Source organism: Lissotriton vulgaris, chromosome 2_1 (assembly GCF_964263255.1).
Source record: "Lissotriton vulgaris chromosome 2_1, aLisVul1.2, whole genome shotgun sequence".
NCBI lineage: Eukaryota > Metazoa > Chordata > Amphibia > Caudata > Salamandridae > Lissotriton > Lissotriton vulgaris.
Window position 1 is genome coordinate 1,173,299,526 of NC_141687.1, and position 8,316 is coordinate 1,173,307,841.

The following is an 8,316-nucleotide window of genomic DNA, read 5'->3' on the forward strand; positions in this document are numbered from 1 at the left end:
ATGCAGGTCAGCGAGGGGCTGCCGCATTGGATCGCCTGTAAGATGACCCACCTTTTCAGCTACTTGTTGTGCGAAATAAACCTGCACCACTGCTTTCCCAAAAAATATGTCTCACGAGTTTCCTTGGTATGTAAGTGTTAACGTGCGCAGTGTGGAGCGAGCGCTGGCGGTGTGGGCACTATGAGGCAGGCGCAAGATTTTTACGCAACAGCATCCTAAAAGTGACTCAGTGAAATCTCATAGATTTCACTGCGTCACTATTACGAGGCTTTTTGCGGGGGAACGCCACCTCTGCATACATTATACCTGACGCAGGTATAATGTGGCGCAGGGGTTTAAAAAGTGACGCATCTACCTAGATGCGTCACTTTTTAAATATGGCGCAACAAGGCGCATTTTGTACGCCGCTGGTGCGTCACAAAAAGTGACGCACCGGCGGCGCAAAAGTGACGCAAGGCCTCATAAATAAGGGCCTAGGTTAAAAGCCCAGGTTGTGGCATTGAGCTTTAGAAAAGCAGTTGGTATGTCGTTGGGGAAGTTAAGATATGATCAGGAGGGTTACAATAATTTACTAAAACTGAGGAAGGAATACAAAATGTTAGTGAGAAACAAGAAAAGAAGCTTCAAAGAAAAATGTTGGGTCTCTTTACTGGAAACAATAGAAAGTAAAAATATTAAAGGGTTCTGGAGGTTGATCCAAGATGCAGCGCATCAATCCCCGGGAACCATGAATTGGAAGTCGATGAGACTTCCTGGGAGGAGCACCTAAATCATTTAGATAAGTGTAGCAATGGGCCAGTAATCAGTGGAGAGAAAACCTGGAGGCGTCACAATTTAAAAAATCTGGTTCCCTTATACTCGGTTGAAAATGTAATGAACACTATTAAAAGGTTAAATCTAACCCGTGCGGCAGGGCCTGATTATTTACCTGCAGTTATAATCAAAACAGAGTTAAAATGGTGGGCCCAATTTTTCTCAAAAATGTTCATAGCAGTATTAACCACAAGTACAATTCCAAAGTCTTGGAGGGGAGCCATGATTAGGCCTTTGCACAAAAAAGGGGATAGAAAAGACCCAAATAATTATAGATTAATTAATCTGTTAGATATCGGTGTGAAAGTGTTCTCCAAAATAATCTTGGGAAAACTGAAAGAATGGGTTGAATTAAACGCATTTGTCCCGGTAGAACAGGGAGGGTTTAAAGAGGGGCACTCAACACTCGATCATTGTTTTGCCTTGTTGGCTGTGGCTAGGAAGTCTGTAGAACAGCAGGGTAGATTATACTGCTGTTTTGTTGACTTCCGGGCAGCATTCGATCTGGTAGATAGAGAATGCTTATGGGAGACGCTAAAAGGATATAATATCCCCGAGGCCCTCTTAGAGGTTATTCAGGCACTGCATAGTGAAAATTGGGCACAACTTATTAAAGATATAGCAGGAGGTTTTACCCAAGAAATAAAAATAAATAATGTATGCCCCTCTTTTATTCTCAATTTTTATTGCAGATTTACCGAAAGTATTAATAACTGAAAGAGGAGCAAGCCCAAAAGTAAATGGAAAGCATTTGTCTTGCTACTATATGCTGATGACTTAGTTATCTTTGACCAAACAGAATTGGGGTTGCAAAGAAAGCTAAATGTTTTTGAAACATATTGTTTATCCAAACACCTAATAGTAAATATGGAGAAAACAAATATATTGTGTTTTGGAAAAAAGAAAAAATATAAATATAGCTGGTCAGACAAAATTGGAAGTTGTTAATGAATATAAATACTTAGGAGTATGGTTCAACAGAAATTTAAACTGGGGTATGCATGTACAGGCCCAGAAAACAAAAGGCCTAGCAGGAATATGTGGGTTGAAAATATTAATAGTAATTATGGAGACATGTCTCATAGACCAATGATGAAAGCATTTAAGGCTATGATCCCCCCTCAGATGCCAGTACGGGGCAGACATGTTGTGTTTGGAAGGAAAATGTTCATGGGATAAGGAAGAAGGGAAATGTTTAAAAACTCTTCTCTCCTTACCCAGCTCCTCAATGTTACAGGCCATTAGGTTAGAACTAGATTGGCCAGCATGGAACATACAAGTCCAGGTAATCCTGTGTAGATTTTGGAAATGGTTGGGAACAGGAGAGGAGCAGAAAGTGGCATGTTGGTGTAGGAGGGAGATCCAACTAAGTGAACTGAAATCGGCAAAAGCTACCAGAAACTGTACTCCATTTGTGAAACCCTAAGAGTAAAAATTGACCCAGAGTCATTATGCATTGATGAACGGAAGAATGTTCTAAAAATCCTGGGAAATGAAAAGTCTAGGCAGATTGACTTGGATTACTTGAATCAAAAGGAAACTGCATTTTATGCTAAATACCTGGAGTAACGACAATTGGTATCCTTATCTAGATACTGTACCAAATTATGCAATGAGATTGGAATTATTGAAAGCGAGAATAGGCATCAATCCCGCACCCGCTAAAATGAAAGAATAAAAAATAGTTTAATGGATGACTGTGGTAAATGTACATGCGGGTTAGATGTAAAATGTACCAGTGTCCATTTTGTAATGGATTGCCAAAAATTGCATCCGGTATGGCGGAAGCTTTAAAGGCCACTCTTTTTAAAATAAGGAATAATCTCAAGGACGCAAGCAATCAAGGGCCAGATGTAGGAAGGCTATTACCGGTCGGTAACGGCCAGAATCAGCAGTTACCGACCGGTAATAGCCTTTTCAGATGTAGGTGGTATATTTACCGATTCGGTATTAACCGAATCATAATTTGTGCTTTTAGGATTCGTTATTTACCACCAACTATTAGTTGGTGGTAAATAAGGAATTCCTCTGTAAATGCAAATCTGTGCATTTACACTTGTGCCATGTGACAGACATACATGCCCTTAGGGCATGTATGTATGCAACTTCTGCACACTAGCACTATTCAGGGGTGCAACAGGGTGCCAAAGTGACACCCTGCCACCCTTGACTCTTTCCCTATTTTACCAGATCTGTATTTACCGATTCGGTAATTGCCATTCATTCCTATGGGCCTGCAGGCCCATAGGAATGAATGGCAATTACCGAATCGGTAAATACTGATTCGGTAAATACCGAATCTTAACGATTCAATATTTTTTACCGACTTTTTATCTACATTGCATTTACCAATTCGAAAATACCGAATCAGCACAATTCGGTATTTTCGAATCGGTAAATTACAATTACCTACATCTAGCCCTAAGCTCCTTATGGATAATGCAGTTCTTTGACATTGCAATTGCCTTGGCGAACTTTGTACAAGAAGCAAAAAGACTTCTCATGCAATAAGGAAATGGGAAGGGGGGACCAAGGAGGGATAATTTGAGACAAAGTATTTTATGCATTGAATTTTTAAGTATTTGGTTTTGTCTTATAGTATGTAAATACAAAAACAAGCTTTTATGAGAAAATAATGAAATTTGGTTTTAGGTCCTTTTAAGAATAGAATTTTATAGTTGTATTTTTATCTGTGTTATGATGGTGTGTGTAGTTGAAAGACCAATTTGTCATAATAAACTTATTTTTGAATTGACTTGACTAGTAAGCAGTAGATCGTCTGCATACATGATGTTGTTCAGCTGTTGGGACCCGGTGCTTGTGAAACCACTTCTACCAGGGAGTCTGGTAGGTCCCTGATGAAAATATTAACTAACAGCTGGGCCAAAGCGCATCCCTGTTTCGAAGCAAGGGAGGTGTTAACTTTTCAGGATAAATTGCGCTCGTCCCCCTCCTTGATCTTTACTCAGGTCTTTGTGTATATCAGCTGGATGGCCCTGAAAAGGTTTTGTGGAATTCCCCAACGTGATAGTTTTTCCCAGGGCAGGCTTCGGGGGAAGCATTCAAAAACACTTTAAAGTCCACAAAACAGATGAAAAGGGATGTCCCTGTGTTGCATGCTCTTTTTATTATGAGGCCCACAGCCATCAAGTTAGTGGTGGTTCCCTGCTTTTAGTGAACCCTGTTTGGTTCATTGGCACCCTTTTTGCCTCTGTCACCCACTCTTGTAAATCCTGCAGTTGTAATGTTAAAAAGTATTTGATGTCCACATTGAGCAGTGATATCAACCTGTAATTGCTACAGGTGCATCTACCACGCCCTTAAAAATGGGGTGGATCACTGAGCCTCTCCAGCTTTTCCATATAATTTCTGGCAGGAATATTTGCATAAACATTGGGTTAAAAGCCCAGGTTGTGGCATTGAGCTTTAGAAGAGAAGTTGGTATGCCGTTGGTGCCAGGAGCGCAGCTTGAGCACAAGTTCTTAATTATTTTTACCAATGCCTCCATTGAGAAATCTAGGGGTTCCGTTGAGTGGTATGGGATGTCAGAATCACCATTGCCATTGGTTGTCAGGGTCACCAGCTCATGTGGACTTGTGTTGTGAACTTTTACATGTAAGGACAAACCAGGGTCTGGGGCAGAATGGTCACCTGTGTTTCCCTTATAATGTTAGATATTTAATCCATTCTTCCTCGCTTATGTTAGCATTGTTTGCTGCTCTAGGGCCCTTATCCAGCTCATTGACCAGTTTCTAGGCACTTCTAAACACATTTCGCTTGGAGGAGTGAATAAGTTTTGCCCACAATGGTTTTAATCTCTCTTTTTATAGCAGCCTAACCACCTTTTTTAGGTCTTATGCTACATACATAGGCATGTTAGTATTACTAAATCATGAAGTGAGCGCCACAATTGACGCAGTGCTTTTTATGTTCTTGACCTGATGAGGCAAACTGGCTTTGGCGGAATGAGAAAATGCTTGTGGGAAATATGTTTACCTTTTTCCAGATTGCTGGCCAGGTATCTTGCTGCTAGGGTCTAAGAGAGGCACTACCATGCCTTTGTAGGGGTCTCCTTGCTAGTTAAAAATTCCTTCAGGATTCCTTCGGCCTCACATGCCAAGCATCCAATGTTGTCTGGGTTCCATTTGAGGCATTTTAAATTTTTGGTGTGAGCTTCGGCCTGCACTCTCCGCGCCTGATCTAGTACGGATACATCAGTGCTTAGACAGAAATGTTGTGGGTGATGATCGCTCTCAGTTCTGTGCTCAATTTTGAAGTTGACTACTCCACTAAAGAGTCTGTCACTCACCATCATAAAGTCAAGGTAGGAGACCATCTTCAATAAATGCCTTGTCCAAGTAGGTGGGATCTCTTCCTGGGAGATGCTCATTGAGTACTCTAGACCAGCTGCTTCACAAGCCTTCCAAAGCCTTTTCCCATGATTGTCATGGCATCTATGCGGGGGTGACTTTGTACAAGCAGCACCTGTAATGACTTGTCTGTAGCCTCATATGTGTCTTGGTAAAGGTTCAGATAGAAATCTCCAGTAAATTCCAGGTTTGCCATTTGTTTATCGCCTTTCGACATCAGGAGCAGCTTGACTAGTTTCCCTAGTCTTTTATTTTATTCTCTCAGGTTGATATAAATGCTAAACAGGACCAATTGACTTTTAGACTGCTTGTTCCATCACTCCAGACATTGAGCAAGTAATCAAGGTTCCTCTATATCAAATGGTGTTACCTTAACAGATAAATTTGAGTTCACACAGGTCGTTAGCCCCCATTTTGCTACTCAGTGGGTGCTAGTTTTGCTTGCCCATCTGTTGAATCTGTTGAATTAAATTGCCCAAATTAATGAGGTGTCTCCTGCACAGCAATTATGTCAAATGTCTCAAAGTATTCCATTATTATTACATATTCAGTTTTTGTTGGAAGACCTCCAAAATTACAGGTACATATGCTTAGTTTATCATGCTTTTTGTGTTATGCCTCGGGCAATTCTCGTTTCAGGCTTCACCGCACACCTCTGTCGGGGCCGATTGTTGCCAACTCCAGTTGTCTGATTCACCCTATTTGAAGACTCATCTAGACCTCAAACCTTCCTCAGTTTGTGTGTCTGCTGCTTGAAATTTCAACCCCAAGACCCCAGAGGACAGGACAAAAGACACACAATTGATGGACGGAATGCAGAACAAATCAAAACATTTACCCCCAGTCAAGAGATCTGGGTTAAATCCATCATTCTTTTGCTCACCATGCCACCCCAATTTAGACCTGGCCATCTGCAAATCAGTCTTGACCCTGTGCCTCATGGGAACAGTCCAGCCCGAACCGCCAAGCCAGGTCCTCCCTGGACCATAAACAAGCATCCTAGGACCGGTTCCGGGGTTTCAGCCCTCTTCAGCCAGGATAGCTTGATTCCAGTGGCACTGATGCCCAGGACCCAATTCTGGGTATACCTGGCGCACTTAGGGTGAGAAAGCAAGAAACACACAATTGATGGACGGAATGCAGAACAAATCAAAACATTCAACCCCAGTCAAGTGATGTGCGTTAAATCCATCATTCTTTGGCTCACCATGCCACCCCAGTTTAGACCGGGCCATATGCAAATCAGTCTTTACCCTGTAGTGTAGTTACTATTTCCCTTATAGGTTCTGCGCATTGGAATAGCATACACAATAGGCTTGGCATAGGACTAAGGTCTGTATGCCCCTATTATGTATATTAACCTTAATTACTGTGTACCAGCTAGCTCAGAGGCCACTAGAAACTTCTTGAAGACAAGAAGGGAATAGCTTCTGGCAACCACATAACATAAAACCCACATCCCTCAGGATCATGGAAACAATATACTACTTTTCATTCAGTCACTCATCTCAGATAAGTACATAGAAGAAACAGTCAGGTGTGTTTACAATAAAATTTATTGCACAGTTGTTATTCTAGTACTGGTTATATGTGCTGCAACAACTGTTGTTTGGACAGTAGCAGAGAATTATGGCCAGCAGTGCAGTTAAATAAAAAGGCATTGTTCTACCATTTTGCAATAGTAATGTATACATACATGAAATACAGAATGTATTAAGATAAAGCGTATACCCCTATGATGCCTAACTAGATGTACCTAAGTGTACCTAGCATGTGTGTAGGTCTTAGAGAGCCAAGAATCCCCCTAGGAGTTAGTCTAACCCCATTACCTTAGTGGGACTTCATCCTGATCTTGAGCTGGACACCCACAGATGGGTGATGGACCTCTTCCAGATGGAGCGGTGGCATGATGCAGGTTGCAGCACCTCGGGCGGAGTGTCACCCTGGAAGTCTCTGTCTCCTCTGGTTTGCTTGGGCAAAGGGAGGTATACTTATACTGGATCGGTGTCTTCGATTGACGTAATGTTGGTCAGAGGAAGATGTGTTCTTGGTCTGTTTCCAAGAATTTGTTGTGACGTAGGTTAGTCACTGTTGGACATGGAGATTAAGTTTTTAGGATGGAATGTCTTCTGTGCACAGAGCACACAGTGATCAGATAAGGGGACAGCCTATCTGTTGCTCGTTATTGTGAAATGAGGGCTAATCTAGGTCAAAGGGCCTGCCTGTCTCTGTGAAAGGGCCAGCTTGTCTCTGTGACACAAAGGATTTGTGCCTCTGAGACAGTACCTATGTTAAGGCCTCAATTTCGTTTATAACACCCACTCCAATCTATGGACAAAGGTTAATAACCCATTAAAAGCAAACTACGTGACTAAAATAGGCATTTGCATATAATTGGCAGGTAGTTGCATGAGAGTTTTATGAGCTGAAAAAATTAGCAGCTGTGGAGACAGGAAAAATCTATAGTGTCATTAAAAAATATATATATACTCTTTAGAGTAAGTAGTTACTTATAAAAGTTTCGGTTTATAATATTGAAAACTCTTTCATGCTTTTTTCAGAAGACCATGCTTCCTTTAAAAAAGTCAATTTAGAGGGAAAGCTCCATGGACTCGGTGAAAGTTGAAACAATAACAGAAAAAATGTGTTTCAGGACATGTTTTGAAGAACTAGAGATACAAAGTACTGGTAGTCACAACATTTCTCGTAGCCATTTGCTGCAGTGAACAGACCTTTTTAATACCTCGCATAGTCGTTGTGGAAGCACAGAAAGACAGTGCTGCCAGTTGCTTGTTCTGAGGCAGCCGGTGCTGAAGATTGTACCTGTGTGCCTGGATTTACTCGTACCTCACCTTTAGCCATATTCGCCGATGAGGTCTCAATCCATACCTTGGTGTTGCTAAATGAAGCACAAGGAACACAATGGATTTGTAAGGAATGATTTGGTTTGATGGGAATATGCTTGGGACACAGCCAAGCATGGGACTTCAGCAGACCCTGCATGGTGGTAATTGCCACTGGCGTTTTCCTTTGGAAGTGTCAGACAGATGCACATTCTCTATTGCAAGAACAGGTACGTTGCAGTCTTGTCAGACTGGTCTTTTAAATGAGAAACCATGAGAGGCTTAGTTCC

The 8,316-nt window shown here is 41.6% G+C and overlaps 1 protein-coding gene across 4 annotated transcripts in view; it reads right to left on the reverse strand.

The window, feature by feature from the left end:
* Positions 1-7,243, reverse strand: part of LOC147731761 (uncharacterized) — a 42,860-nt gene extending 35,617 nt beyond the window's left edge. For 3 of the 4 annotated variants that reach the window (XM_086956884.1, XM_086956886.1, XM_086956885.1), the window contains exons 1-2: positions 7,013-7,243; positions 6,067-6,279 (exon numbers count right to left, since the gene is read on the reverse strand). The gene's annotated coding sequence lies outside the window, so the exon portion shown is untranslated. The remainder of the gene's footprint in view (positions 1-6,066; positions 6,280-7,012) is intronic. The other variant, XM_086956887.1, reaches the window with a different exon arrangement.
* Positions 7,244-8,316: the final 1,073 nt, after the last annotated feature.